This window comes from Manis pentadactyla, chromosome 12 (assembly GCF_030020395.1).
Source record: "Manis pentadactyla isolate mManPen7 chromosome 12, mManPen7.hap1, whole genome shotgun sequence".
Classification (NCBI taxonomy): Eukaryota; Metazoa; Chordata; class Mammalia; order Pholidota; family Manidae; genus Manis; species Manis pentadactyla.
In genome coordinates this window covers 23,130,590-23,140,354 of record NC_080030.1, presented here as the reverse complement: position 1 = coordinate 23,140,354, position 9,765 = coordinate 23,130,590, and the positions used below count along the sequence as shown (strand labels likewise).

At 40.8% G+C, this 9,765-nt stretch overlaps 1 pseudogene; it reads left to right on the top strand.

The window, feature by feature from the left end:
* The first annotated feature begins 425 nt into the window (after positions 1–425).
* Positions 426–9,765, top strand: part of LOC130679776 (mast cell carboxypeptidase A-like) — a 34,817-nt pseudogene continuing 25,477 nt past the window's right edge.

Sequence of the window (9,765 nt, the reverse complement as noted above, 5' to 3'; positions counted from 1 at the left end):
AGACAAATACCATATGATTTCACTTATTTGTGAAGTACAAAATCAAAGCAAGAGATGGCTTAAAGATGGCAGTGTGAGAAGTGAGAAAGAAACTTCCTCCCCAAATCACATATAATATGAAAATATAGCAAATACAACTAATTCTGAAATAGCAACAAAAGAAAAGGCTGTGGCAGACTGCCTACACCTGGGGAAAACAGCCGACCTCAGGGTAAATGGGTAAAGTATCAAAGTCGTGATATGGCAGGATCCAAGCCCTTTCTTCACTCCAGCTCACTGAAGGGAGGAAGAGAAATGGAGCAGGGAGGGGGTGGGGGGCTAGGACTACTGAACACACAGCACTGGAGATCTTCTCTGGGAGCACGAACCAATTACATGGTGCTCTGGAGATTAGTGGGGTTAGAGAGATAAGACAGGTGGAATACATGGAGACTCTGAGATTCCAGCCACTTACGGAGACAGGTACCAACAACCGGCCACTATGGAACACAATAAAGCAGGCAGTCTGAGAGACTTCCTAACAGCGAGAGGGCAGCTCAAGGGGCAAGAGCAGCACAGAGCTTCCTGCTCAGGAGAAAGGACAGGTAAACAAAATTGTCCCGGTACACTCTGCCCAGCAGGTTGGGAACTTTCAGGAGCTTCAGAAGCTCCACTGCCCTGGCTGGCAATGCAGCTATGAGGCCCTCCACCACAATAGATAGCCTTCTGCTCCTTCCTCCTGTTGCAAACCAGCTACCCCCGCCATTGCACCAGGCCAGCCAGACGGTGGCTCCTCCTACAGCAGCTACAAGTGCATACATAAAGGCTCCCCCCTGCACATTCGTACCACTGGCCCTGGCAGTGGAGGCAGGCACTGCAGCCAAGCAGGAAAGAGCTCTTGCCTCCTGACAGGCACCAGCGCTGCACATTTGTGACCCCTGCCATCACTCCAGGGGCTGAGCAGCTCCAGAGAGTAGAACTTCTGAGCACTAAAGGGCGCCACCTACAAATATGAAATGTCAAAGGAACCTGGTTCAAACCAAAGTCCCACAAACACCAGAAAGAGGATCAACTGAAACTGAACTCACCTGAATGTTCCCGCAAGAGATTTCAAAAGAAGAATCATAAACATGTTCACAGAGCTACAGAAAAATATTCAAGAACTCAGGGAGGAATTCAGGAATGAGACAGAAACATAAAAAAAATAGTATCTGAAATGCAACATACAATGGAGGGATATAAAAGCAGATTAGATGAAGTAGAGGAGATGGTAAATGAAATAGAAATTAAAGAACAGGAACACAAGGAAGCTGAGGCACAGAGAGAAAAAAAACCTATCTCTGGGATGAAAAAATAGTGAGATAACTGTGTGACCAATCCAAATGGAACAATACTCACATTATAGGGGTACCAGAAGAAGAGAGAGAAAAAGGGATAGAAAGTGTCTCTGAGGAAGTAATGGCTGAAAACTTCCCCAATCTGGGGAAGGAGATAGCCTCTCAGGCCATAATGGTGCACAGATCTCTCAACACAATGAACCCAAGATAGCACCAAGACATATAATAATTAAAATGGCAAATTTCAAGGATAAGGACAGACTATTAAAAGCAGCCAGAAAGAGAAAAAAGATCACATACAAAGGAAAACCCATCAGGTTATCAGCAGACTTCTCAACAGAAACCTGACAGGCAACAAGGGAGTGGCATGATTTACTTAATGCAATGAAGCATAAGGGTCTCGAAACAAGAATACTCTATCTGGTAAGATAATCACTTAAATTTGAAGGAGGGATTAAACAATTTCCAGATAAGCAAAAGCTGAGAGAATTTACCTCCCACAAACCATCTCCACAGTGTATTCTGGAGGGACTTCTATAGATGGAAGTGTTCCTAAGGTTAAATAGCCATCACCAGAGGAAATAAAATCATAGTAAAGAAAATAGACCAATTAATTACTAAGCAGATGCAAAATCAAATCAACCACCCCCAAAGTCAGTCAAGGGATAGACAAAGAATACACAATATGATACCTAATATATAAAGAATAGAGGGGGGGGAGAAAAAGGAGGAAAATAAAAGAACTTTTAGACTGTTTGTAACAGTCCATCATTATGTTTTTCATCATCAAAATAAAATTTCTTTTGAAAGTGCCTTGGAAAGTGACTGTCAACTTCTAAAGTGAAGAGCAGTTATTCTATTTTTAATGTGTGATGCTAAGTGCCTAGGTTTTCAATTAAGAGGAACTGTTTTTTTGCAAACAGGCACAACATATCAAACTAAGCCATAAACCTCTTTACATACAACATGCTCTGACACATGGCACACTTGTTGGGGTGCATCTTGCCATATGGACCTCGAACAGGATCACAGTCTGCAGTGCACACCAGCTTTCAGTTTCTCACCATGTCCTGGAATTCATGGCACTGATCCTGCAGGTAGGAGTGAAAAAGAAAAAAGATGTTACTATGATAATCTGATCTTTACAACTGAATATAAAATTGCATGGTTAGATACAAACTCATACGCTTGAGGGGGAAATAAAAACCTAGGGAAAATTACATCTTAGAGATGGAATACGTTTTAAAGGCACCCTAATTCAATATCTGCTTAAGAAGTGGGAATCCTCTGCATAGCATCCCAGGCAAATAATTGTCTTGCCATGGTTGGTAGTGTAACAGGGAAGTTTTCTACTCCTTTTACTCTTCTTCTGGGACTCTTATAATGCAAATGTTTGGATGTTTGATATTGTCCCAAAGCTCTCTTAACTTATCCTCATTTCCTTTTTTTCTTTCTTATTTCTGTTCAGCTTGAGTACTTCCTATCACTGCCTTCCAAGGCGCTGACCTGGTCTTCGGGACCCTTCAGTCTGCTGCTGATTCCTGCTCATGTATTTGTCATCTGGTACCACTCCCTATCATTGCTCATGGGTGATATACTCATTAATTTAATAAAATGTTGGCTAATTGTTCTCCAAAGCAGCTACATAGGTCAATACTTCATTTTATATCATGAAGGCTCTTTGTTTTACCCATATGCTTACTATCATTTGTATAGGTTGATCAAATTTTTACCAACTTGGTATGTGTAAAATGATCTAATTTTTGGTTTGGGTTTTCCCAACAGCTGACAAAGCTGAGAGTATCTTTGGAAATGTGCCTACTGTTTAGTGGCTGCCAAGAGGCCAAGCCCATGTGGGGGGCACAGCGTGAGGCAGGACCTACTGGAGGTAAGGAAGGCTGCAGCTGGCTGGATCACGGCCTGGCTCTAGAGCAGCAAATGCATACTGTCCCTCAGGGAGGAGACAGTGGGGAAGTGGAAGTAGAATGGAGCTAACTTGAGTTCAAACCCTGTACAGAGCTCTTTTGTTTCCAGGAGACTGGGGCCTAGAAGAGAAGCCGGGGAATGAATCCTTCATGCTTGACAAGCACAAGATTCATGATGGCCATGGGATGTAAAGCCAGGGGCTTCCTCTTTCCCTGAAGGCTCTGGGGAAGCGACGGGGGAAAAGAGTTGCAAAAGAGACAATGGGTTGTTGAAATACATGAGCCTGTTCCCTACAGGGGGGAAAATTCAATAAATGTTGGGGCTGTGTGGAATCACAAGGTGTTTGCAAACCCACTATAAACATACACCTCACATATAACTTACATGTGTACATAATTTATATGGTACTGTTAAGATAGGACACTTAACCATGTTCTGTGGGGCAGGCATGGGTCTAAGCCTTTTTCTCTTAGGTAATGCCTTATCCTCACCCTTGGGGAGATTTAGTAATGTGGTTACCCTAGATGCATAAAGTAATTGTCTTTTGTTTAATCCATATCATTGGTTCCAAAATTCAATTTGATGGTAGAGTTTGTGTTGGGTAAAAGGTATCTCCCCGTCAGTGGTTTGCTCTGATGCACGTGTCACGATGCTACGGAACCCTGTCTGACTCACATCATAATGGCCCTACTGGTGTACGTAAGCCCTGGCCAGGCCAGTGAGTGAGTGAGTGAGTGAGTGAGTGAGTGAGTGAGTGAGTAGAGAGCCCCTTCAGTTGTTTGTTGTTCTTGAATATACAGACCTGCTTCTTGGCTGTCATCACTTGAACCTCTGGCAGCAGAGTTCCAGGGAGGAAGGCACCTGATTTAAAGTCATTATCTGAAGTGCAGAGCCATGAAGCAAAAACAAAAAAGGAAACATCTTGAAACCACACGTTCAGAGAAGGTGGGGCATGTGAAGGCCCAGGATGAAAAACAAGCAAACATCATAAAAGAGTTGGCCAAAACCAACCAGGTAAGGCATTTAAGGGAATATTTTACCATGTCTCTTACTAAAGCCTGCTTCTTCTGTATTTTATTTTTAAAGCCCACAGAGCTACCAGAGACAAAGATAGAGGCATGTGGCAGGAGATACTTGGGAATTCAGTCAATTGAAGCAAGGAGCCACTTTCACATCTTCATCAGGGCCTCTTTCCCTCCCTGCTAGTGTCTGGCCCACTTCATTCTCACTCTCACCCTGACCTCCACCTTCTGTTAAAATTACAATAACATCAAGGTACTGGCTGACTGGTAACATCAAGGTACTCATTGATATCAAGATGTAGTCCTTCCAAAGAGCAGATCCATTTTAAAAGGAAACTCTTAAAGTCAGATCAGTTTCGTAAAAATCCAATGGGCTAACATAATCATTTTATCATTTATCCACCTGATCCTGTACACAAGGCACACTGCCAGCCACCTTACGTAAATCATTTCAAATTTTCCAACAAATTTTCAATGTCAGAGTCATAACTTAACCCATTTAAGACAAAAGAACTGGTTTCAGATCTCAACCCTGTGAACATACTAGCTCTACTACCTTAGGCAAATTATTTACTAAGAAAGGAATTCACCTCCTATACTATCTGTAAAGTGCATATTCCCAATTGTTCAAAAACAGTAAATTAAATGACCAAGATGACACATCAGATTTAAAACCAGAACCCAGTCTAGGCTTTATTCTAGCCACACACACCCTTAACTTCACATCAAATCAATCAAAAGTTCTGCCTATTCTCATTGCCAAGGGTTTTCCAAATCCATACTTTCCTCTTCATTCCCCTGCCACTGCCGAACTCAGTACCAGGACAATTTCAGTAGCCCCTTATCCAGTGTTCAGGGTTCTAGTCCTTGACCCCCATAAAGCCAAGTCACGCTGCAATCTGATTGTTCTCCCTAAAACTTGATGATTGCATTCCTCCATTTGAAGCTTTTTAGTGACAGGCAGCCTAGTAAGGAAAGAGCATGGTCTTCAGAGGTTCAAAGCCTAGCTCTGCACTAGCTCTGTGGCCTTAGGCCAGTTACTTAACCTCAATGAATCTCAACTGCTTCCTCTATAAACTGGGAATAACAATCATACCTACCTCTTAAGCTTGTTATAAAGACTAAGCGAGCTAATATTTGGGTAACAGTCAGAAGTGGGCATTGCCACAATAAGCACTATAGAAGCTTCTTCTATTGGTATCTCTGTGGCATTTGCAGTCCTTCATGATCTGCCAAACTGCCAGCCTCTGCAGGCTCCTGCTCCCCCACCCTCTTTCTTGCCCTTTGAGCTCCATGAACACCAAAAATTCACCCACACTGGTCTCGCACACATTCTCAGGGAGGAACGCATTGACTTTTCTACTTGACTGACACCTTATTCTTCAAGACCCAGCTCTGGCAACGTCTCGTGCAGGAAGGCTTCTCCGTCCATCGACTCTCATGACCCAGTTTAAGTTGCTTCTTGTGCTCCTGCAACACCTTGTACTTGCCCCTGGCATGGGTCAGCACGTTGGGAATGCACAGAAGGCTCTGTCTCCCACATTAAACATCTTGCTTCTCATAAGTCCTGTGTTAGCCTCTATAATGCTGACACCCAGCTCTGTGCCTGGTGCTTAATAAATGCTCATCAAAGTTCACTGAGCCCTAAACTTTTGCTCCCATTGCCCAGTTAGAACAGAGAAGTTGCTAGTATGATTATGTGGCCCTGCCTAACTTGCCTTTAAATCATACTATATCTCACATATCTCCAATTCATGCTATAACTATAGCTTTTTGATCAAAATAAACCAATAAATCTTGATTGGCTCATAGCAGCCTCATATCAGCACATAACAGATTAACCCAGAGGTAGAGTGGGATTCACCTACAGAACAGCCAGGTAGACTTAGGTATGCCTACAGGGATGGTGTGAGGGGTGGAAATTGAGCATTTCCTTCACATTTCCCAGGCTGGGCAGCTGAACTTCATTTGGTTTCACAATTGAGTATGATTTTGAGCAACAAGAAATTGAATCTCCTCAGAATTATATTAATCTGAAAGCTATCCTTCTGGGCCCATTCACCAAATTTTTGAAATTCTCAGCTATAGGAAGAAAAACAGCAGGGAATCAGCAGTTATTAAATGCCTGAATGTCCCAGACCTCAGACCCATTTCACCATCTTCACAACACTTCCAATGGAGTCCTGTAAGCCCCAATGTTTAGAGGACAGGGCTGAAACTCAAAGAGTGTTGGTAATTTGCCAAAGCACACGCTGCTAGAAAAATAACAGGACTGGGATTACACCTACCATTGACACAAACTTGCCAGGAATTCCAGCGTTTACAGGGACATCTGGTTTTGAGGACTGGATGCAGTGTGGGGCGAAGGCAGGGGGATATTTTTAATCATGTTCCCAATTACAGACAGTTGCTCTGGCTAAATCTATTAAGAAAAACCCCAGTCAATCCCAAGATGGTGGAAGCAAACAGATTAACCAAAAGCTGCTCATTCTTTTTGCATTTACAGACACCATGTCCTGAAAAAGTGACCAGGGCAGATGTTTCTTTCCCATCCCTTAATATTCAACAGTTCTTAAATATATTTGCAAAAAGCTCATAAGCTTCTTAAAAGAAGGGCCCATGCCTTAGTCAAATTGAACCCTAAATTCCTTTTGTGATGTATGGTACATAGCCTAACAGATATGTGTTGGGTGAGCAAATGAACAACTGTGACTAACAACTTATCTCCACAGCTTGATTTCTGGTATACAGATGCCACCCACCACATAGCTGCTAACATGACATTCGACTTCTGAGTTAGTGAAAAGGAATCCTAGTCCATCCAGTCTGCCTTGGAGCAAAATAAAATGCACTATGAGCAAGTCCTATGCAAATAATCAAATGTGTCAGATATTCATACTTTGGGAATCTTGAAATTGATAGGGAAGTACTATTTTTTTAAATTGGACCAAAATTCACTCTGTGAGAGACAATTTACAGTTCCAAACAGACTATTGAAGCCTGCCAATAGAGATGATGAGCTCAAAAGTGGCCACTCCACTGCATCTTATGTTTGCTCTGATCTATAAGAATGACAATTACCTACATCTGCCATCTCTACAAGCCAGCCCCTGGTAAGGACTTAATGCATGTGAGCAGGCATGGATGGCTTAGCCACACTCACCCCAGGCAGGTAATCAGCCAGAGCTCAGGTGCTACTGGTAACTTCCAACACCACATTCTTGTATTTGAAGTCTTACGATACATAAAAGGAGACCCAAATAACAGTGCTCACCTTTGAGATGTGGGAATATAAAATATATACTAAATAAAGAATTCTCTATGAAAGAAATTCTTCCTCAGAGACTGCAAAAGCAGTGCAGTAGAATAAGACCTAAATCCAACAGGAGAGAATTCTCAAATGGCCAAAGATACAGAAATGCGTCCTTATGGTCCCAGACAGAAATAACAGGAAATCAGAATTTATTGAGCACCAAACATGGCCAGGCATGTCTGGGCCCTGGGGCAATGAAGCCCAGTGATGAATATCACAAATCAACACATAATCTAGAAAACAAAATGTGTTTTTATACTTTTAAACACTGGTAATTTTATGTACTAAGGGGTCCTCTGCTAATTCCCCCAGCCTTGTCACCCCAGAATTTACCTTTATTGAGATCTTCACTGCTCAAAACACTGCTAAGCACTAGTTCTTTCTCACTTGCTATTTCATGCCTATCTGCTACCTAACCCATTGCTAAAATTAAAAAGCCTTCTCCTGGCTGGGACAAAGATCCTGCAATGTCATATTTCAGAGCGGTAATTTACTGCCACTCATCACAATTTGATTGTACTTATGATACTGTTATAATAGCCTTCTTAAATATAAACTATTGAAATTAAGGAAAAACATGCAAGACAAGTAAACAAAAATGCATTCTTTTTCCTGGCTTAATGGCTTAAAAAGTAGCAGGCTATTATTTGTGGTTGTTGTTGATCACCGTGTTTTTGCTGTTTTTGCAACGGGTTGTGAAACAAATACAGAAGTAAATAAATGGAGCAAACGTATTCAAAATTAACTTATGCCAGCTTTTCACCCTTTCTAATTAATATATGGATGTATGCTTTCTATTTTTTTATAAATTCTTAGAAATAGACAATTTATAAATATACCTACAAGACTGCAGAAATTAGTAGTGTGTTATGGACTCTGCTTACCCCAAGGTTCAGCTGATATTTCAATTCCTTCATCTAAAAGAAATCTCCCCTCCACCCTATCTACCCCTTGGTGACTGTCTTGATTTACTTCACAGCCAGGTTTTTCAAATGTATGCTTCAATTATAACTTCACACTCTTCACTTTACTTCATTAATATAGACCTGACCTAGTTCTTTGTAAGAATTCAGCTAATTCTTACAAAATATCTAGCCCAAGCTAAAATAAATTTTAGCTGGCCAATTTTGTATAATTTGTTTGAACAGCAAGGTAAAAATGAAGTACTATGTTTTCCTAAATATCCTGGTAATTTAGACCAAAAAGCTAGTTGCTTGACATGGATGTGGATAGTAGAATAAATCACTGTGACAGAAGAGACCTATGCAGGTGGCATCAAATAGGTCCCATCAGACACCGCCACCCCTTCCCCACTTTGGTCCTCTAGGCTTCTCCTAGCCTGAAACAATTCTGACTCAAACAGAGGTCTACATTCAGATCCTCACAAATAGTGTGTTTTTCACTTTGTCTTATGCCAAGATACTTCTTTGCTATTTTCATCAACGACGAAAGTGTTTAACTACCTATAAAAATTACTTTATCTAATTAGGACATGATTTCTAGAAATTGGTCCAAATTAGCCACAGTTGTGGGAAAGCCACATAATTAGATAGTTACCTTCCTCAGAAATATAAATATGTAAAGTGATCTATGCAGACAAGAACTATTTAAAATCTTGTCTCCAAGTACTAATTATATAGATAATTTTATTTGCATATTAATTATATGTGTTACTTCATGTCAGTCAGTAACAGAAGAGGGCTCTAAGAACAGAAGCATCTGGTTGGACCCAGGCACTAGCCTGAATAAAACCACATAATGGGCTGGTTTGACACAATGATTTACTTAGACACCCTTCATTAGACAGTACATATGAAACACTTTTTAGAGCATCTGTGTGTGACATTTTAATTTTCAGAAAATTAAATTACTAAGATTTGATTTTAAAGTACCAGGTTTGCTTCCTCTTTTTTACACTTTTACAAAATCATAAAAGGCTAAGTCCAAAAAAGCAAATAGTATGTATATACTAACATACATGAACAAATTGGTAAATAAGTGTCTGAAGGGAAGCGCATCCATCAGACGGTGCCTGAAGAAGCAGAAGCCATATTTAGATGGAGCAGTTAAAAACCCCACTGTTTGTAATAATTTTTAGATATTTGTATTTTAGATACATTTTAGATTATCCTTAATTTGATCAAAAGATAAAATTAGAAAATGAAGTTATTAATGAAAGGAATTCAGA